Source organism: Thamnophis sirtalis, unplaced genomic scaffold (assembly GCF_051295495.1).
Source record: "Thamnophis sirtalis isolate CommonGarterSnake01/CBP01778 unplaced genomic scaffold, rThaSir2_p1.2 scaffold_3, whole genome shotgun sequence".
NCBI classification, from domain to species: Eukaryota; Metazoa; Chordata; class Lepidosauria; order Squamata; family Natricidae; genus Thamnophis; species Thamnophis sirtalis.
The window spans coordinates 49,203,819-49,226,870 of NW_028261383.1; the positions used below are offsets into that span (position 1 = coordinate 49,203,819).

The window sequence follows — 23,052 nt, forward strand, 5'->3', positions numbered from 1 at the left end:
GATTTAGATGACCAGGCTGAGCCTGAGGGAGAGATCAAATGCATCATAATTTGTGAGTCCCTTCACACTCACAACCAGTCTAAGTCCAGCCCACCTTGTATTCCACTGACTCTTACCTACTGCCAATTTGCTTTGACCATTAGTTCAGATATTTGTAGAGTTTAAACTTGTAATAAATCTTTATATACATTTGAACTGCCTGAGTTTCTTGACTTCTGTGCTTGACAATAATTGCACCCAAAATTTCTGTTGCTAAGTGAGACAGTTAAGTGAGTTTTGTCCTATTTTACGACCTTTCTTGCCACAGCTATTAAGTGAATCACTACAGTTAGTAACATGGTTGTTAATCTGGTTTTCCCATTGACTTTCTTTGTCAGAAGGTCCAAAAAATGTGATCACATCACCCCAGAACATTGCAACCATCATAAATAGGAGCCATTTGCCAAGTGTCTGGATTTTGATCATGTGACCATGGAGATGCTGCAACAATTATAATTATTAAAAAACAATCATGTCACTTTTTTCAATGTCATTGTAACTTTGAATGGTAACTAAACAAACTTTTGTATGTCAAAAACTACTTGCACTATGAGCCAAGACAGAAAGGGAAAAGAAGCTGCAACTTATTTAATTTAATTGGTTATTTAACTCATCTAATTGGATGTTTCATTAGAAGTTTTAGTATTCATTGTTCTGATTTTATATATTAATTAGTATCTAATTTGGCAGCAATTAATGAATGATATAATAAATAAAGAACAGTATGAATAATTTCACAATCTTGTATATCATTTCTTCCTCATAAGTGTCCAAGTAATGGAGCAACAAGTTGGAAATTCATCCTAAAACTTGTTGTGCTAGTTAATAAATACTAAGATGCATACTTCAATCTTCCTTTGTCATGTTTCCTGAATTATATTACACAATATATTTAGAATTGAAAACTATACAGAAAAATTATGAAAATTTACTTATGTGGGAGAAACAGATACAACAGCAAAAACACTACAAAATTCAGCAGCTGATCAAGAAAAATATTTCCTGATTTATAATTAGAAAACTGTTAAGGATAATGCTAAAATAAATGCATTTTTATCTTTTTTAACTTCTCAAACATTAGCATTTTATTCAGCCATGACCCTTATTAAATGGAGGATCTGTACAATCAGAATTAAATGTCCTATCTACATAAAATGAAGTGCATTATTTATCAATAATACTTAATGACAAAAAGCCTGATAAATTCCTGCGATTACACTACTGATTTCCTCTAGTCATGCATCATTGAGTCTATCGGTCATTAGCATTATCACAGTGCATAAACTTCAGCTTATGCAGCAACTTTGATAACAGCATCTGAAATGTACCTCTACCTTTTTCTCCCCCATTTAGTTCAGATTAACTATTCCACGTTTCTACCTCCGACTGAAGGGATAACAAAGGACATTCCTAAGAATCCTAAAACATGAACTGGTATGCACTTTTTTTAAACTTATGTACACAATTTAATCAAGTTATATAAATCAGGATTTGGGAGAAGAAATAGAAATATATAATACTGATTCTAATAGTTACAATAAAATGAAATGTATTCCAGCTAATAAATGTTTTTGTATAGTGTGTTGTATAAAATGAGGCAGTTTTTAATAGCAAAAAGGTATTACCTTTTAAATTTTTCAAAATTTTAACTTAGTTGTTAGAAAGAACCACAAATTTAGAAAACTATAATTATTATTCCAATACACTAATTGTATATCACTAAAATCCATAAGGAAGTTAATTTCACAGCAACTAAAATTCCAATTAAATTACAATAATAATTTTACCATTTTCCTATGCAATTTACCTAAAAGATGTCAGGGTATAAATTCTGCAAGTTTCATTCAACATAAAAAAGTGTGAAAAGAATAAGCATCTGATATTAATAAATTAATATGATTATCATATTTTGAACATATTTGTTGTGGGCTAAATTTCTGTTTAATCTAATAGAAAATACAGCCTTTCTATATGTTTTGAAGACTCCCTCCTTTTAACAGAATTTATTCTGAAGGAATATTTCCCTAAGCGTGATCCCTTTGAATGTTGTAGATTGTAACTGGGAATTCTCATCTACTACAGCCTGCATACTACAATAGCCATACTTGGTATGTCTAAGCAACCTTGATTAATTTGCATTTCTTTATCAATATGGGTTCAGTTCAATGTTCTTAAATAATAAGCAACCATATGGCAGAGGTTTACTATTATAACTCAAAATGCTAGCATGCTTATTGGACCTGCTTTCAATATGTATCTTCCACATATACACATCTCATTGATTCTACTAATAAGTAAGTATGCCTATTCATGCAAATATGAAATACAGCACAGCCTGGAAATATATCCCAAAACATCAGGAGCAAACCTGCTCCCTCATACATTCACCTCCCATAATATGTAATTGTATATTAATATGCCTCATTGCAACACCGAGTGAACAAAAGAATACAATTGTTCCATAATTATTCTGGATGATTTAATGAATGGTTAATATATCTGGAGATCTTGAGGGCCTTGAAATTCATGACTTTGAAAATAACATCAGAGGTCATTTAACAGGTAGATCTGCAATTTGAATTTAGAAAGAAGCAAGGACTGGGTAGGATTCAAAGACCTAGTATAAGATTAAAGGATTCTACTGTTCAGAAATATATTTCCTTTCACCTAGGTTTCCCTATGAGTTTGTAAGTAGTGCAAGGGAAAGTAAGCCTTCCACCAATACAGCATTGCCCCTAAAATGTCTTTATAACATGGGAAAATCAGATGAGCCATAAAATACATTTTAAAAATATTTTTCATTCTACTGTCTAAAAAAGGCCTTAACTAAGCTAAATGTGATCGATACCACCCTAATTCAATAGTAGTAAAAACCTCATTCTTGCAGCTAAATCATGTGTTCTGTCTGAAAGAATTCATACCACTCAAGACAAAATTTAATTTCTGATCACATTTATTTTAATGGATTGAATTCAAACAAAGTCATGCTTACAGTAGAAACACTGCAATTGCTAACTGGTTTCACAAATTTCAGTGAATTTACTCGAAGCATGACTAAAAGGGATTTTAGTCCAGTATTGTTTATGGCAATGCTTACGTTTTAGCTAATTACTAGCTTAATCTTATGATGCTTATTTTAATATCCAAAAGGCTTATTAAATTACAATATTTTTTAATTTTTGCGGTCCTCTAATTTCTATTTCTAGGTCACGTTTCTTACTTTATCTTAGAAAATCTTTACATATTTTGAAGATATTTCTCCTAATCTATGCCTTTCGTATCCCTCTTTCCAATTAAAACTAAGTAGTGTTTTCTGTATATTTTGCCACTGTATAGAATTTTGTAGCAATTTGAAGTCACAAACTGAGATTTGTCATTGTTTTCAATCTGACTGGCACACAAGTTTTAGAAGTGCCATGATAGTCAAAACACAAACAGTTTATTTTGTTTCTAATTACAAATGAATCCATCATGACAAGATTATTTTATGCCCAAACACCTCTGAAATTGTTTTTTTTCATTATCATTAGCTATGATATTAAGCTATTGATAAATTTACCATAAATCTTTTCTTATCTCCACAGACAGCTGTTTCAGTGCTTATTTCTATTAATGCCACTTCAAGAAAACAAAAGGCCCCAGATCACTATTACATGATATTTAGGCTCAATCCCTAGTACCAGTATAGAATCTAGAAACTTTACTCTTCTTCAGCAAAGTATTTCAATTAACCTGGTTATCAGACATAATCCATACGCCTGGATTATGCTACTGAAGCACTCATGTCCTAAGTCTTAAAAAATGCTTACAAAGAAAACAAACCTCACCAATGGTAATAAGCTAGACAGAAGTAATCAACTCCACCCTGCCTTCTACAGCCTGAATACTTAATAAACAAAATTCACACACTCATATATATTTGGACCTGCAAACAAGCAAGGTAAGCAATCTCTCATATTGCTGCACTGTTGGTCCTAAAGCAGGTTATAGGATTATGTACCATATTCCAGAGCTACAGTATTGAACATTCTTCCACTGTACCTGGTCATACTCGTCTCCTGCTTCCTCACTGCTAGAGGTAGGCTGCCATGACCTTCGGTCTTACAAATCTATATTTAATTTGTCCTGAACAGGTACAGCATATTTTATTTGTCATGGATGAACATCATGCATTTGAATTTGGCCCAATTTTCAAACCTGTCCAGATCATTTTGAATTGTGATTACATCCTTTAACGCAGAGCTGTCAAATTCGATTTCATTGAGGAACCGACTCAGGGTTGTGTTTCACCTCAGGGGGCCAGGGTGGGCGTGGCCAGGGAGAGCGTGGCCATCTTAGCATCACTTGGGTCAGGGGTGCCTGTGGTGGCCCGAGTGCTCTGCCAGCGAAAAAGAGCTCCCAATTTCCATTTCCGGTTGGGACAGCCTCCTGCAACCCTCTGCCAGCGAAAATGGAGTTTGGGAGGGCCGCATGCGGGCCCTCTTGAGCTCTGTTTTTGCTGACAGGGGGTTGCAGGAGGCTGTTGCAGCCAAAAACAAAGATTGGGAGCCCGTTTTTGCTAGCAGAGGCACTACAGGCCAGATCTAAGCACCCCATGGGCCAGATCTGGCTCCCGGGCCTTGAGTTTGACTCCTCTCCTTTAACGTATCCAGCCAATTCTCTAAATTTTCTTCATCTGGAAATATCATAAAAATCCTAGTTTTTCACTCAGCTCCAAAACTCAAGTGTTTAAGATTTTAGTTTTAGATGCTCAATCTACCAATTTATAATTATCAGCCATTGCTTCCATTTCCTATACATCTTTTTGTTTCTTACTATTCATTCATACAGGCCTTTAAAAATTTCCATTTTTCTTTTTTCATTTGAAGCTGAGTCATTTTTAAGATTTCTCATTATCCTCTTACCTGTTTATTCTTTAGATTTTAAGCCATTAAAAGTCCAAGATAGCTGATACATTTCTGTTTTCCCCCTCATTATCTTGAACTCCAGCATATTATTGTCATTTCCCCATAAAAGCCAATTGTCTTCACTTCATCAATCATTCTACTATTTTCTTCAAAATTTAATCTGAGTAGGCAAAACCAATGAGTTTTTCCCCATCTCCTAAAAAATTAAACTGGTAGCAAGATCAGAAACCTATTGGATCTTCCATTACATGTCAAAAAAAATGTAAAGCAATTATTAAGATAGTTAATTTCTATGTAACGTTATAGTTCTTTGACAACTTGCCTTATTATTTTAGAATAGAATTATTTATATTCTTACTCTTTTTAATCTTATCCAAATGCTTTAAACATGACTTCCCTTTTCAAGGACAAGACTTCTTTATGTACAAAGCCACTCCTTTTCCTTTTTGATTGAGTCTATCTTTTCTGAATAAGTAATATCCTTCCAGTTCTGCACTCCAAACACGACACTAGTCATATCTGCTTTCCCACATTAGAATTTCTAGTTCTTCTCTGTGTTTACAGGTTTACAGATTACAGGTAACATAGATACTTAGGACCAGAGATGCCCTGTCTCTTGACTATCATGTTTTGAAGTTATTTGTGTATCATTTCCTGCTGTAAGACTCCTCCATTATCACAGGTAGCCATATTTCTAATGTCAAGCCCTTTTCAAAAAGTCAACAGATCAACTCTACAATCAGTAACATCCTCACAAATGTTTCCTATTCCTGTTTACCCGCCTGTTCTTTCACTGCAAGTTCCAAGCTCAGATCTTTTTTCTAAAAAATCCTCACCAAGGCAGGAACATGACAACAAGTTTTAGTTCACAATTCTACCCATTTTTAAAATATGTATTTAGATATCTGACATCAAATGTGCCAGAAGCCTAATACAGCTGTATCATTTGAGTGGTGAAGTATGATTGTTCATCCAAAAGTTCTGATTCCAATTACTGATTGGAGTCAGAACTTTTGTAGCGGGGAGGGGAGAAGGGATAAAAGAAGGAGGGTTTTCGCCAGAAAGGGAAAAGAAGGAGAGAGGGAGAGAGGAGGAAGAGGAGGCTTGGCTGGGGAAAGCCGGAAGCTAAGGATAGAAAAAGAGGCCTGGCGAAATGGAGAGGAGACCTCTGGGGAAAATAGAGAGAGAGGCCTGAGGAAAGTGAGAAAGACAGAAGGAGATAGGGAGAATAGGAGAAGCTTCTGTGGGGCAAGCCTGAGTGAGAGAAGGGGATATGAGAGGAGAGGAGAAGCTTCAGTGGGGCAAGCCTGAAGGAGAGAAAGGGATAGTATAAAAGAGGCTTCTGTGGGGCAAGCCTGAGAGGGAGAGGGGAACAGGGTATGAGAGGCTTCTGTGGGACAAGCCTGAGAAAGAGAGGGGAACAGGATGTGAGAGGCTTCTGTGGGACAAGCCAAATGGAGAGAAGGGGATAGGATAGGAGAGGCTTCTGTGGGGCAAGCCAAATGGAGAGAAGAGGATAAGATAGGAGAGGCTTCTGTGGGGCAAGCCAAATGGAGAGAAGGGGATAGGCTAGGAGAGGCTTCTGTGGGGCAAGCCTGAGTGGGAGAGGGGAACAAGATGTGAGAGGCTTCTGTGGGACAAGCCTACGGGAGCAAAGGGGATAGGGTAGGAGAGGCTTCTGTGGGGCAAGCTTGAGAGTGAGAAGAGCTTGAGAGAAAGGGTGGCAAGTAGAGGAATCAAAAGAGCAGAGACTGTGGAAGGAGAACTCAGCAGCTAATGCAAGAGAGAGAGAGAGAAGAGAGGAAGAAGGACAAATCAGTCAACTAAATACTAACCCATCACATGACCCACCTCCTGGGAAAAGACTGACTACCCCTTCACCATGTGACCCAGGCAAGTAGAGGTCCATGAGTGAAGGACCAGTGTGGACCAGCAGCTAAAACAAAAGGGCCAGGAGAAACAACAGTAGGGGTACATTTCCTATATAAAGTTCTCATCCTGTAGATCTATTTATTTATTACATTTATGAATGTGTTTTCATTTGCAATGAAATTGGAATTCATCTTAGTGTTATCGGGTTACATTAATCAGCTTAACAGAATGTAGATCAGACTGCAGTTGTTTTAAAGAACTGATAAAGCCAAAGAAATTAATTTAATAATCCACATTTATGTGTGTTTTTTTTTCAATCATAACATAAATATAGCACCATCCTATCTCTTATAAAATTTCAACTTATTAACAATCTATTCCTTTCATAATGTTTCTTTAATATATTTATAGACAAGCCTTACAAAGAACTTTTCACAGAAATATGATTACTGTTTTTTAAGCCAATTTCTTAAATCCAGACATAAACAAAATAGAGATCAGATACATACGGGTGTCCAGCACTACAAAGTTAAATTTCATGTAATATTGATACGCAGGTGTCTGAATAAAAGCTATTTCATTCATAAATGATCATAAACTATGAAACACTGAATATATTTTTTTCCGAATAAAATGTTTTTTCTATATATGGGCCAAGATTTGGATATATGCAGAACAGATTTTCACTATTTTCTAGGCTTTTTAGCTTCATATTTCCTATGAAATTTTAATAGAGAAAAGGATAAATGTGGATTATGATAATGGCAGATGGATATACCTGGCTGAACAAAGATACTTAGCAAGTATTTCTTAATGGCTCTGCATCAAGTTGGAAGGAGATATCAAGTGGAATACCTCAAAGGTTTACTCAAGGACCTCCGCTGTCCAATACATTCATAAATTGATATCAATGCTCAGGGGGAGCTAGAATGATATATTCATTGGCAAAAATTGAGCCAGATGAATTTTAAACAGAGAAATTCAAAATCTTACATTTAGATATGGGGGGGGGGGAATCCAAAGGCATGAATTTAGAATTGTCTAGAGCAGAGGTGTCAAACACATGGCCCATGGGCCAAATCCGGCCTGTGATGTGCTTAAATCCGGCCTGGAAATATCAAGGGACCAGCCCTTGGTGCCTCTAGTGGCTAATCCGGACCGCATGCAATCTCCCGGACCTTATTTTCACCCTCCATGGTCTCCTGCAGCACTCTGCCAGCCAAAAATTGGCTAAAAATGGACCAAAAACAGGCTGAAAAACAGGCCCAAAATGGAACGAAAACAGATAGAAAAACGGGACCAAAAAGGCTGAACAATGTGCCCAAAATGGCCAGGAAAACGAGCCCAAACAGGCCACAAAATGGGCCATGCAGCCTGTTTTCGGCTGGCAGAATGCTGCAAGAGGCCATGGAGAGTGAAAACAATGTGCAGGGAGATTGCGTGCGGACCCCTGTCCCCGTTTTGGCCAGTAGGGTGCTGCATCTGTCCCATCCCTCCGCCGCCCGCCCACAGAGAACTACAGTGCTAATCCAGCCCTTGAAGAAATCCAGCTTGACACCCCTGGTACAGAGAATCCTACTAGTCAAAAATAAAGGAAAAAGTATGTGGGAGTTTTTGTGAACCCAAGGTGGACAAAAGTGAGATAAAGTTGGAAAAAAATGCTAGACTGCATCAATTTAAGAACAGTATCCAATTCAAGAAAAGTCAATGCTCTTCTATATTTTGTGTTAGTCAGTCTGCATCTAGGATTTTATATACAGTTATGCTTGCTTGCTTGCTTCTTTATTTGTTTGTTTGTTTGTTTATACAATTTATAGAACCACAGCAGTGACAAACTAAAATATATCCAGAATAAAAAAGAATATCCAAAATGACAAGATGCCTGAAAGGAAAAAGGATTAGGAATGTTTGGGGTATGTATAACCTGGGGAAGATTATGGGGAGCCATTAGTTGTCACCTGCTGAAGGTAAAGCAGAATGGGCAAGATCAAAATCAATGAACAGGAATTGCAAGGGATGATAATGTACCATCAAGTTGTTTTTTACTCGTAGCAACCACAAAGATAGATTGTCTCTATAATGATTTGCCCCTAACCTGGTCTTTCCAACATTGCATCCATTGCCACAATTGGACATCAGGAAAAAAAATGGTCAGTTTTCTTCAGCAACATCAAAGACTACTTCAGGGGAATGGACTTCCCTTCACTGGAGAGACAGAGGCTGAATGAATAGTTATTTGTTAGGGATGCTGCGCAGAGCAAAGGATTGGAGTTAGTGATATCCAAGATGCCTTTCTACCTTAAATTCTATTATTCTTTAGCTGGAGATTACTACTATATAGTTTTAATTGACTGTTTCTTCACATACATTATGGTTAAATGAATTTTGCTTAAATATTTTGGCTTAGAGTTTCTATTTGTTTGCTATTTTATTTATATTACTGATTGAATATATCTGGTATATGATTTCTCTCTTGATTAAACTAAGAAGAATTTCCCAGAAAGATCTCTCTGCCCAATACAAAGTCACCATCTTCAGGTAAATGGTTTGGCCATACACATGAAAACCTATGCCTCATGGCAGCAAATTACAAAGGTTTAGAAAAATAACTCATACCTGCTTGCCTCTTTAACAATGTAAAATATAATCCTTGAAGGAAGATACAGTTTGACCTCATCAGATTGACCTCAGCTATTTACACCCAACCACCTCTATAGGAAGTTGTATGTTCCAGGGTTGAAATTCATGTTTTTATTACCGGTTCTGTGGGCGTGGCTTGGTGGGCGTGGTGTGGCTTGGTGGGCGTGGCAGGGGAAGAATACTGCAAAATCTTCACTCCCACCCCACTCTGGGGCCAGCCAGAGGTGGCATTTGTCAGTTCTCCAAACTACTCAAAATTTCCACTACTGGTTCTCCAGAACTTGTCAGAACCTGCTGGATTTCCCCACTGGTATGTTCCCACAATCAACCTACCACTTTCAAAGTAACAGCAATCTCAAACCATCTTTCTTCCACTGGGAAGCCAACTTCTATTAAAATACTTTTAAAAATTATTGTTTTATATTTTTCTTGATTCAATAAATATACAATAATTAGGAAGATCACATTGTTGTTGGAAAGAATAAACACAATAAAATAAATAATGTGAACAGCAAAATATGTTTATGAATGCATAGTAAGAAAACAAATGAAAATAAAAATCCATTACAAAGTATACAAAGTCATTTTATAACAACCAATTGTTGATGTCAGAATGAGCACAGTAATAGTTACCCTACAGTAACACGAGTTATACCTTATAATTATATGTGAGGTATCATTATGGATAGTCCTCATTTAATAATGCTAATTGGGACTGGAAACTATCACAGTCATAAGTAAAAAAAAAGAAAAGATGTGACCACTGATTCTTGGTGGCTTTCCCACTGACTTTGCTTATGAAAAATTGCAGGGAAGGTTGCAAATTGCAATCACGTGATTTTAGAGATCTCGTGACAACTTAAATATGAACTCTGGTCATAACTACTACTTTTCAGCATTGTCGTAAATTTGAACAACTGTTAAGCAAGTGGTTGTTAAATGAGGAACACTCATGTATCTAGCTAGATCATCTATGTCACCCTACCATACATGGTCCTAACCACTAAGCCAGTATTATGACAAATGGAGGCTATGCCCGAAACTGAATAAAACTGAAGTATGCACCTTCCATCTAAGCAACTGTAGAGCGAATTGGGATAACATACCACAGTCTTATGAACTAGATCAGAGGTGGGGAACTATGGCCCATTTATGACTTGTGGACTTCAGCTCACAGAATTCCTGAGACAGCAGATCCAACAAAACTAATTCCAGGAATATAGTTGCCCTGAAAAATATGGCACCACCTGAATAAAATCAGAACAGACCATGCCAGAATTAAGGCCAAGCTCTTTAAATGGGGTATGACCAAGATTCCGCAATGCACTATGGTACATCGGAACAAACAGTAGCAGATATAGTTTGACAATGTCTCCTCAGGAAATTTCAATGCACCTGGGATGTTCTCACTGCAGCCATACCAGAAGCAGTTAGATGATTAGCTTCCTTAGATATTGAGTTATATCCTATTGTGACTTTATGACACCATATTATGGTGATTTTATCATACTTTTACCTTAATGTAATATTTTCTCTGATACATTATACTGTCCACATATTTATATATACATAATATATATTTGCTGATACTTTAGTTAAACTTATGCTTGTATGTATGTGTTTTATTAGTATTGTATATCAGTGATTGCATGACCTCTGTCGATGCCATATGCTAAATAAAATAAAAATACATGGTCCAACTTCAAATATTCAAATGCTGATGCAGGGATTGAGGGGAGCGAGAAAGAGATCAAGATAGAGTTTATACATGTATGACTAGCGTAGTAGTTAAGAGGTTAGATTAAGAGCAGGGAAATCTATGTTCTAATCCTTCTTTTGGCATGGAAGCCCAGTCATTCTCTGCAGCCTAGACCGAAAAGTTGAAGCACATCTATTTACTGGACCAGCATATATTATAGTTTATTACACTCCAATGAAGCAGCCTTAAATTCTGCAGTGGACTGAGTTGGGATGGTGATGGTGATGGTGATGGTGATGGTGATGGTGATGATGATGATATTAATATCATCAGCAAGGAAAAGCAAACAGAAGCAAATTACAAAACTGTCTGTATAAATAATTTTTAAAATATCATAATCCAAACATGTTCTTCCTGTCCTCAGAAAGGCAGATTTTCTTAATTTTCTTGCTGAACATCTGGACATTTAACTGGCCCTTCATACAATTTCATCTTCATTTATTACCCTTTTTAATAGAGACATGACATTCTACTTATAGCTATATTCTCTCCATTTATTCTCTCTTAAAACACACGATCATCATTGGCCTTGCTATCTAATAGTGTGCGTCCAGTCACATAAAACCAAAGAGGCTTCCCTAAGATGCTTTGGGAAGTAGGATGATTTTCATTTACTGAGGTGTTAATATGCTTAATCTATCAATTAAATGAATAGGCTCATTTTTCAAAATACAGAGACAGCTAAACCTTGGAAGGAAAGTATGCTAGCAAGTCTCAAGTAAAGATATTTGACCATAAGTACTGCCAACAATATGCTAAGAATAAATTGAAAATATACCAAAATCCAAGAATGAATTGAAAATATACCAAAAAAATCCAAGCTAATAGGGGGAAGGTATTCGCAAATTTGCTTTTAAAAAACCAAAATCATTTTGTAAATCTATTAAAACATTTTTCAAACTAAAATTTTATTCAGTCAAATTATTTATAAACTGTTCAGAAACTGTTTTAGCCAACTAACTTCATCACAAACTATTATCTTTAAATCTATCTTTATTCAAATGATAAAGTCTTGACGGTTGATACCACTTTATTCAGTAAGTTGAAAATGATTATTTAAGTTTAAGTTTTATTTAAATCTATTAGTCACATTTAAAAAGTGGAAAAAAGAAAACATCACCCAAAACTTGTCATGCTCTCTTTTTGCCCTTTATGAAAAAATTAAAGAGGCATAGTCCAGTCTTGTCTAGTAAAACATTATTATTTATTTCTCTCAACAATGCCCTAAAGTGTTTATGTATAGCAAACCATTCATACATGCAATCTTTCTACACAAAAGGTGCAGTGTGATGTCATAAGGTCTAGAAACAGTTTTCTCATGTAATAATATTGTCATCAAAATCAGTCTAAAGCCATAATTAAATGCTACTGTCATGTCTGACCTTAACAAAATGTTAGCAGGAAACAACTACCTTAGTTTTTGAGATATTCATGCCACTTGTTCAATAAACATTCAATGCTCCTGAGACACTGCATCTGTGACTCTTTCAAGTTTGAGTGATTCTATACACTGCCTGGTATAGTACTTTGTAATAAACTGTACGACAATATATCAATAAAATAAAATTGTAGTAGACACTGGTTTTTGGATGTTGTCATGCCAATTTCTGAATGTAATGTTAAGAAAATGCAACATAGAAAGATGCACTGTGCATTCCTTTCCAGAGACTAAAGGCAATCTACTTCCTCAATTATTCATTCAATAATTATCAGTATTATTATTATATCCCTAAAAATGTGAAATCACAGCTGCCAATTTTTTAGTTGGTGTTGGCCTTCATATGCATTGAAATTTTTCGATGCACATAGTTTCCAAGTACTATCCAAGATTTTCTGTTATGGCACCCAGTGTGCCGATAAAACACTAGACCACAATGGCCAGTTTACGCAATATTATTTCAATTTTAATTTTCAGATCTTGATACTTTATGATTTTCTCCAATTCTTTGTCTTCTGTTATATTATCTGCTAATATTGCCACATCAACTCTTCATACTTTCTTCTTTTCAACCACGGTTAAATACAGTGTTATAAGCCAGTATTATCATCATCATCATCATCATCATCATGTTTATTAAATTTTAGGTCACTCAACTCTCAATGGCTTTTTAAATAAAAGTTGGCTCACATTTAACGAAGTCTCACATCACAAGATGACTGGCATATAAATTTGATAAGTAAATAAAAAAATAAACAAAAACTATAAACAGATACCATCAGTACCTTGGTAGCTAAACACTAATAGAACAGAATAGGGAGGAAAGGCCTGTATCTGAAATTGCTTGATCTTAGTAAACAATACGGTGTTTATCTAACAATTTGAGTTAAATAGACAAATATGCCATAACTGGCAATAGCCTATATTCTAATTGTGAGTCATTTATACTTTCTTTCTACCATCATGTACAACTTAAAGGATCCTTAATTTACTCTCAGAGTGTTTATTGTATGATCTTTAAGTCTTCTATTCTAGAAAGTGCTTGAGTAAAAATCCTGATAGACTCTTATTCATATAAAAGTAAGGCTTTATGACTATGATCGTGATGAGGCTGTGATCAGAATTTCTGTTTGTGTTTTTCAATGTAACGAAAGCTAGAACTATATCTAACCTTTGTCACCTAGTACAACATAATCTTAGGGCACCGACATAAAATATTTCATAAAACAAATGATGTAACGTTGTTATATTGAGAAAATAAAACCTAATATAATCATAATAATTACCAACATTTCAGAATAAGTTCTTAAAAGTAAAATGTACATTTGAAATTGGTCTTTGCATTGTTAGTATTTTGTCTGAAAATATTCTGCTGAGTTGTTGTTTTGAATAAAATCTATAGTTAGAACATTTAGGTATATATTTCAATATAAATGACAAAATGTAAATATTTCCTGATGTGAATTCTATTTTACAAGATCAGTCAAGGTATTTATAGGATTCAATCCTATTTGTGTCTAATTAAATTTAACATAGATACTTTAATGCAATTTAAATAGATTATTAGTTGTCAGAATATAAAATATAAATATTGTTTATGATTCAGTTCCTTTAAGTACTTACACTCAGGAAACTCTTTTAACCTCATGACTAAGTAGTATTAAACATTGAGATGAGACTTCTAAAGAGCGTCTGCTGCCCTTTGCACTTTTCCAATAATCTTAAATTACTACAACTTAATTATAATTTCAAGGCACTAAATTGAGATATTTTTAAAATATTATAGAAAGGCTGGTAATGGAAAATTACTTACAATGACAGAGATTTTAAAGTGTTTTTAGGGAAGATATTCCTGCTACTAAAAGCCTTATTAAATCCTGAAAATTATTTTCACTTTTAAAATTTAATGGGTAAATATTTCAGCAGTAAGCAAGTTATTTGGTATACTCATATACAAATATTTTTATACAAATAATGCATATATACATTGCATAATAATTTATTTATGAAATAAATTAAATTAAATTATTTTATAAATTAAAAAGGCATAGCCAAAATCTGTATTTTAATATTGGAAGGGACCTTGCAGATTTTCTAGTCTAACCCCCCTGCTCAGACAGGAAGTCCTATACCATTTCAGACAAATGGTTGTCCAATCTCATCTTAAAAACTTCCAATGTTGGATCATTCACAACTTCTGGATTTCATATAATTACCATGTTGTTCTTGGACCTCATAGATAATTACAAAATTACTGAGCATCTTCTCCCAACCGGTAGTTACCCTCCAGATGTCTTAGAAGTACAACTTTCATAATTACCTACTTGGATGTAGAAATCTATATTCAAATCCTGAAGCATTATTTTAAATATCTTTTTAATAGGAACTAATCAAGTAATAAAACTGAGAAGAATTAAGCTTTTTTCTATACATTATGAACCATACTCATCAAATTATTATCTTCACTACCAATCCAAGCAAGCAGCCTATCTAAACTGATAATCATGGGCAAAGCATTAGGGGTACAATATGTTCAATATTGATTGCATATTTAATTTTTTTAAAAAATAGGATTACCTTCTACTTTAAAAAATTCCCATGCTGAATTCTGCCATTTGACTACTGCTCTAATTTCTACATATTTTAATTATGTTACTGCATGTTCTGTAAGATAACGGAGACTAAAAATTTATGAAGAAAATAATGTAACTGCAACAAAACCCACAAAGTGTCAGTCTAATTTGATGCTGAGTAAACCCTGGGCTACTTCACAACTTGAACCCAAATAAGGGGTCTTGGTGTCAAGGTTTTGTCCCAGATATGAGAAAATGGAACCCAACTGGAACTGCAGATAGCAGTTAGAAAAAACCTGGTATCCTCCCTGTGCTTCACGCACCACATCTTGAGATATGGATACTCATCAGATTTAAACAGTGATATACTAAAACAGATACATTCAGAATGAGCACGTATTCCTTAATATTTGTAACAGAACAATATAAATTATAATGCTATAGACCTTCAATATCATTGAATGGAATTGGAATTTAAATGAAATTAAATCCACAAATGGTATTGAATCTACAGTGGCCCAATAACATAGTGTTACAGCTTTAAGGAAAAGTTAAGAATGAATTTGTGTCTTTTTCCTTTGAGTTGTCTTTAAGCATCTTTTACCTGAAATTGTTCAATTCACTTAAAATGATCTGAGGTAAGTTGAAAGGATGAAAAAGTAGAAGTTATACTCTCTGATACAATACAAGGACCTTCTCTGGACCTCTTCCAAACATCCCAAGGATTGTCAGAATGTTACATAATTAGTTTAGATAACTAACAACTACTTATTTACATAATAAATTCTGAACTTAACTACCACAGATTCTATGTAGAACTTTTAGTTACTTATTCTCTTTGACTTATACACATACACACACACAGACACACACACACACAGACACACACAGACACACACATAGAAATCTGATGTTCAATACTACTTTAAAAACCCAGAAGCTACAACAGTACGGTGAGATTTAGAAAAAGGGGTAAGGGACATACTGCAGTTTCCTTTTACTTCAAGGTAAAGTACAAAACAATAAAATATTGTTCCATTCAAAAACAAGTAAAGTTGTTTGCTGCTATATTGTTGCTTTGTAAAATTAAACAAGTTTGCGTGCAAATATATATATGAAATCTTATTGAGCCACGTCAAAAAATTTCAAAATTTAATATCATGACAGAAGTCAGCAGCAGCACTTATTGTCACTTCCTTTTGAGTTTAAGAAGCTTATTTTAATATAGAAGCATAAACAAATTTATACTATTATACTGTCAGTCTATCATTATGTAAAGTTTACTACATTTGGAAGGAAAAACACTATTGTGTTCTATACATCATTGGACACTGGGGAAAGTATTCATTAAAGTCCTTATATATATAAAACATAGTTGCTAAAATCCTTTGCTGAGTTATGTTTTCATAGGTTTGCATATAAATTAAATTGTATCTAATAGCTGTTGTATTCATATAAAAGAATATTCAGCAGGTATAATTTACTTTCCAAAGAAATCAATGGGAATTGCCATTAATTATACCCATCAACTTTCAATTACAGAAAAAGACTAGCAGAACACAAAATCAGTACCTATGTTCAATGTGAAAAAGTTCAACTCTTTTCCAAATATAAGATTAAATGCAAGTCTTTCACCTATAAACTATACTCCACTTACATTGCAAAAGCACTTTACAAATAATGTCCTGGAAAGAATTTGGGCTTAGCAGAGCAGAAATAAATTATTTTTATTCTGGTTAATAGGAATGCTGAAAGTAGGAAGATTAAATTTATAGTTTTTTAAAGACAAACATTTTACATATTAACACAAATGACAGAAGAGCCATATGTATATTTTTGTAAATGTACTTTATCAGATAATAAATACTCTGATAATTTTTAAAAACCCTCACAGTGTATTAAATTAGGATTAGAAAATGTGTATTTTTAAAAGGAATATGTGTTTATTTTTTAATCAGAAATGCTAATGAAAAAAACCACTTAAGTGATGCTGACTACTCTGACTACTCATTCATAGCCATCTATCATTTGTATTTCTAATTTACCTATACTTGGAAATTGGAGTTTTGTAATTTTTGAAATGCCTTTTGTAATGATAAATACAAGAAACTAATCTGAAAATACTAAATGAAAATAATATCACTAAAACAACCAACTATAGAAATCTTAAAATATTTCAAAAAAGTAAACACAAGCTGTAATGTAATCCTACTAAGTCTTCTCAAAAGGGAATCCCGTGACCCGTCAAAAGCGCGGACGACAAAAGCGCGATCGACAAAATCGCGCCTTTGACGTCATCACAGCGCGACGAAAAAGATCGAAAAATTCAAATAAAAATTAATAAAAATTAAATTAAAGCAAGCCGATTCACATAAAGGTAAGGGTTAGGGTTAGGGTTAGGGTTAGGGTAAGGGTAAGGGTTCGGGTTAGCTTTAGAGCGTTAGCGTTAGCGTTAGGGTTAGGATAAGGGTTAGCGTTACGTTTTTCGTTACTTTAACGGTTAGGTTTAGGGTTAGGTTTAGGGTTAGGTTAAGAGTTAGGGTTAGGGTTAGGTTTAGGGTTAGGTTTGGGGGGGTTAGGGGAAGGTTTTAGCTTTATTTTTACATTTTTTCGATCTTTTTCGTCGCGCTGTGATGACGTCACAGCGCGCTTTTGTCGAGCGCGATTTTGTCCTACGCGCTTTTGTGGTGGAACCGGGAATCCCACTGATTTCAATGGGGTTTCTCTCTGACAACTGAATAAAGGAGCTTGCATCACAAGTTTAATATAAATTAAGTAATAAGCCCTAGGAACATAATGTATTTTATTTCTCAGTAAATAGTGTATGGCATGGCAATTCTATCTAAAGCTATTTTTAAACATTTAAAATTAATAAAAAACTATAATTAATACTTGCAATTTTGGGGGAAAACTGTAAGGTAACTTTTAATTTAAAAAAAAATTCTAACTAGTGATCAGTGAGACTAGTATGTTCCGGAATTTCAAAAATTATTTCTTCAACTTTCTAAAACTACAAAATACAAAACTATTGCAAAATGAAACTATTCCAGTCTATATTAAGAATGCTTTTGTAGCCTGCAAAACATCTGTCTTCCCTGACAATGCAGAGAGCCTATAACCAAAGAGCTAAACTTTTATTTTCTGACCATTTTTATATATTCTGGAGAGCACAAGCATTCATCTTTGCACTTCAAGGTGTTGGAGATAAAAAGACAGTTGCACATCAGTGGAGCATAAATAAGTAATTCGGTCCAATCAGGGGTAGCCTTTCTTTAAATTAACTAGTCGTTCAAATAATAATTAGATTAAAAATCTAAAACCAATACAATGCAGATAAGATTTCCTCCAAGTTATCTTTATATTTAGTAACCAAGTGTTTGTAATGGTCCATTTCTGCATAACTGAACACAGAAATCTTGCTGCCTGATCGAATAGTCCGAATCTTTCAGTGAAGCTGCTTTTAAGGACAGCCCCGGCAGCAGCTTTGTTTGATCTCTGCTGCCTTCCCTAATCTGGGTTGTCAAGGTTCACTTGTTGGAAGCTGTTTACTTAAAAAAAAAAGTGACTCCCCCCCTCCATCCCTCTCTCATACAATGACTAAAAAGACTGAAAGGAAAGAATGCTGCCAATGTAAGAAGTTACAGCTGAAATACCTTTTTGCAATGAAATTGTAGCTGACACATTTTGAACAAAAGTGACAAGGTTCTCTCATTCTTTCATCCTGCATAGTACTAAAAACATTAAATTGAATTACACATCATTTGAAACAGTCCAAATTTCTTTACAATCCTCTTAGATGCAATTCTTCCCCCAGATTCACTTTGAGCTTAACACAACGCAGTGGCTATTTCCTTTTTAAGCTTGGAAAATCCTTGTTTCTTCTTCATAAAAAAAAATCATAAAGTATTTAAAAGGTTTCCTTTCCTCTTTGGCATTGTACAATTAAAAGTAGAAGCAATTACATTAAACAAATAGCATCAGCAGTATTCCTTATAATTATCTATAATAGTACAAAAATTCCCATGAGACTTTTGTGACTTCATAAAAGCCAGATTAAAAAAAATTAAATGTTAAAACTACCTAGTAAATAGGAAATAAATTTTATGCATCTTTAAATGGTATAATTCAACATATGAACACTCTATGTATCAAACCTATACACCATATGTAAATTTTATCCCATTATGCATTCATAACATTGATCAGAAATGAAACCAGAAACTTCTAAGGGTTCTCATTCTCAAACAACAAGGTATTTGAAAGCAACAATATGCTTCTAAAAACTCAATTTATCTGCCAAAGGAGCGGGAATGTTTCATTTTTTTAAACAGAATCAATAGACATTCCAGAGATCATATTGGGCATGTAACTTCAACATTCCTACCCCAACTGAAACCAATACAAGCTGGGCCATTGTCTTCCATAGTTATTCCTGCACTTTTTGTCTTACTACATTCTATTTAAGAAAATTGGGTAAAAAATTAAACCATGTCAGATGTAGACACTGCAAAATCAATACACTTAGGAATCAGGCTAGCAGCAGTATCAGAACACAATGACTTGGAAATAATTAATAGTTATCAAGCGGGATGGGATGAAATGGGGAAGGAGACAATTGCCATCATCTTTTATGACAGCATTTATATTGTTTGCTAAACTCCTGAACTCTAATTTTAATCTTAAAAACAAGGACGTTGCATTCTGTATGCAACCCTTCTTTCTTTCTCTCTCTCATTTCCATGGTTTGAAGCAAAAAAAAAAAAACTGAGCCCACACATCTGGCAAATTGGAGGGGGTTTTTTTGTTCTTTCTGAATGATTCACAATTGTTATCCTATGTTCTCTTATACTTACCTATAGAAAAAACCTCTGTAATGGTGTGATTGCCACCGTCAGCACCCAACTCCTAACTCAGGGGCTCTTGTTGCTCCTGTGATCTCCGGCAGGCAAAAACTTTGTATTCTATAGTCGAGAAGAAACCAAGGGTACTTTCAGTAAGTTTCCACAAAATAGATTTTGCTTAAGGAACGGGGAGGCTAAGACCTGGAAGAGGGAGGGGAAAGTATGTGCTTGTGTCTAAGGGATTGAGGGGGGGATGTCTTGGAAAGCACTTGCAATAAAGGAAATCAAGAACTCTGCTCTAGTAATAGGATTTAAAAATGTGACAAACACAGAGTCTCCCTTTCACTCTCCCGTTTCAACGCTCCTCCAAACTCAGCTGGAAATCTGCTGGGTTTTTTGTTTCGTTTTTTTGTAGAAGTGGTGCCCCAAAAGAAAATCATGGCAAGATGCTTGGATGTGGGAAACTGAAGGTCAAAAGACGGCTACAACCGAGGCACTCAAGGCGGGGAAGCAGCCGCTGCCCGGAGGGTGAGGTGGGAAGACATGCTCTCATTTCCAAGCACAGGAGGGGAAGAGGGGAAGAAAAAAAAAGTAAAGATCGTGCTGGGGTAGGGTCTGTCACGCTTCAAAATCACTCTAGCTCTGCCGTCATCGCAAGACCCAACAACAGGTGGAGGGGCACCGAGGTAGCCCCGGAAGGGAGTTAGGAAAAGCAAAAGGGCCCGGGTATTTGGTTGAGATACCTTGCGCAGCCGGAGTTGCAGCGCCCCGTTCTAACTTTTCCTAAGCTCTCCCCCCCTCCCCCCCTCCCCCCCTCCACGGCTGCGAAAACGTTTGGCTCGCTGCAGCCACCGGAGGCGGCGAAACACGCGGCACGTCCGGCGGCAGTAAACCAGTACCAGGTACAAGAGACCGGACCGAGGGAGTTTAGCGCAGGCACGGGGCTCACGGACAGCAGGGCGAGATTATGGTACTGTAGTGTGGAACTTTGATTGACAGGGGTGGGGAGGAGAGACAGAGACAGAGAGAAAAGAGGGAGACCAAGTCAGTGATGCTGCTTGTGTGAAGGATGCGTCCGTCCGTTGTGGACGGGTGTTGCCGAGCGCTTGAGAAATAATAGCACGTCTGGGGCTCCCTCGAGCGTGCTTTCCTGGAATGTGCGGCGACCGCTACTTCAACAAGGCGCAGGAGTCGTTGCGCGGGAAGTTCTCCTTATGCTCGACACCGAGCACAAGGCACGGGGCTGAGGGGAGGACTGGGGGCGGGGGGTTGTAAAAAAATCTTCGACGACCTTTCGACATACCTGCACACATCTCTTACATTGCCCGTGCGAGCGGGAGCGTGTGCATGCGTGCGCGTGAGCGTGTAAATTTGTGGCGTCTGTTCTTGCTTTCCCTTCCGTTGGATTTTAAGGTATTTCTATGCGTTCAATTACTAATTTCCGCGCACCTCCAGTCCCTACTGCGAGCGTGGGACTACCGACCACACAAGTGCTTTGGCCGATGTGGTCTTAGAAACGAGAGAGGTTAGTACTGTTGTCGGCTTTGTCACTTGTGTATAATCGTGTTTCTAACCTCTAGTCTAGTCCGAAGGTGTCTTTGTAATGAAATAGGTTACGGTTGGCGTGGGGGGAGGCATTAGCCGTTCAATCGGTCTGGATTGTAGTGTACCATTAAATGCAAGCCTTAATAGGCGCGATTAAGTGAGCGCTCTGGTGTGCACGAACTGGTAAATTGTTTTCTGTGGTTTGCACACTCATAATACAAACCCTCGGGATGGAGAGAGAGAGAGGTAGGTAGGAGAGGAAGCCTGGTAGCAACAGCGCACGCTCGACCAAAGAGAAGAGCACGGAACTGTGACCCGAGTGCCTGTGTGTGTTTATGTGTGTGTGTTTGAGTGCGTGCGCGTTCGCGCGGACAAAAACCGGCGAGTTCAAGTTAAAGTGTGCGGAGTAAGGTGTGAGTTCCCCAAAGGCCTATCCATTGAAGTTCGCTGAACGAAAGCAAGAGAAGGCAAAAAAAAACAAAAACACACGGGGCAAAAGTTTGTTGCAAGTCGACTAAAAGTTCTTCCTCGCCACCAAGTGCCCTAAGTTAACCAAAGGAAGCGCACCCGCAACCCGCCAGCAAACCCTGCCCGGGTCCGATCGCCTCCCACCCTCCCTTTTTTTCCCCGCTTTAGGGTCTCTCTTTTTCTTTTTTTTACACACGCGCGCACGCACACAGAGACGGGGGTGGGTTGGGGGGTGCGGAGAGCAAAAGCGGCTTCCAACTTGCTAGGGTCATGTGTGCATCGTCCAGCGCGTGGAAGGAAGAATGGGAGGGAAGGAAAGAGATGAATGAGGTACGCAGATGGGACATAAAAGAAAGAGGAAGAGCCTGAGAGGTGAAAGAGCCGCAGCTTTTCCCCTCATTGCGTCTTTAAAGGGCTTTATGCAAAAGCTAGGGCGCGGGGGGGGGAGTGGGGGAGAGAGAGAAGAAGAAGAGGGGGATGCCAAGGCACGTGTAGAAAGGTAAGAAGAGAGGGTAGGGGGGTCCGAAGCCGGGGAGAGGGATGTTGGAGAGGAGACGTGAAGGGGGTTAGAAACAAACAAACAGGAGACTTAAAAGTGGATGAGAAAATGCGAAATGGCAAACTCACCCGCTGGAAACGGCCTGGCGGTGCCAGCTAAGGGGCTCCCCCCACTGCGGGCGGGTGAGTGAGTGACTCTGTCTGTCTGTCTGTCCCTCCCTTTACTCACTCCGTCCTACCCTCCCTCCCTCTCTCTCCCTTTCTAGCCTGCCAGCCAGCCCCATGCAGGAGGCACAGCGTGCAACACAGGCACACAATAAATAACAATAGAGCCCTCCGCTCGAGTCGGGAACTAGCTTTCCAAAAGGGGAGAGCAGCAGCAGTAATCAGGCAAAGGCAAGGCAATCCAGCGGCAGCAGGGAAGGAGGGAGGGAGGAGGGAGGGAGGGAAGGCGATCCTCTTCGCCCGTTTG

The 23,052-nt window shown here is 36.9% G+C and overlaps 1 protein-coding gene across 8 annotated transcripts in view; it reads right to left on the reverse strand.

The window, feature by feature from the left end:
* Nucleotides 1-22,851, reverse strand: part of FOXP1 (forkhead box P1) — a 628,729-nt gene extending 605,878 nt beyond the window's left edge. For 6 of the 8 annotated variants that reach the window (XR_015695877.1, XM_014054824.2, XM_087708882.1 and 3 more), the window contains exons 1-2: nucleotides 22,710-22,851; nucleotides 20,082-20,189 (exon numbers count right to left, since the gene is read on the reverse strand). The gene's annotated coding sequence lies outside the window, so the exon portion shown is untranslated. Of the gene's footprint in view, nucleotides 1-20,081; nucleotides 20,190-21,372; nucleotides 21,392-22,709 lie in introns of those variants that run through there. The other 2 variants (XM_014054822.2, XM_087708875.1) reach the window with 2 other exon arrangements.
* Between the last annotated feature and the right edge of the window lie 201 nt (nucleotides 22,852-23,052).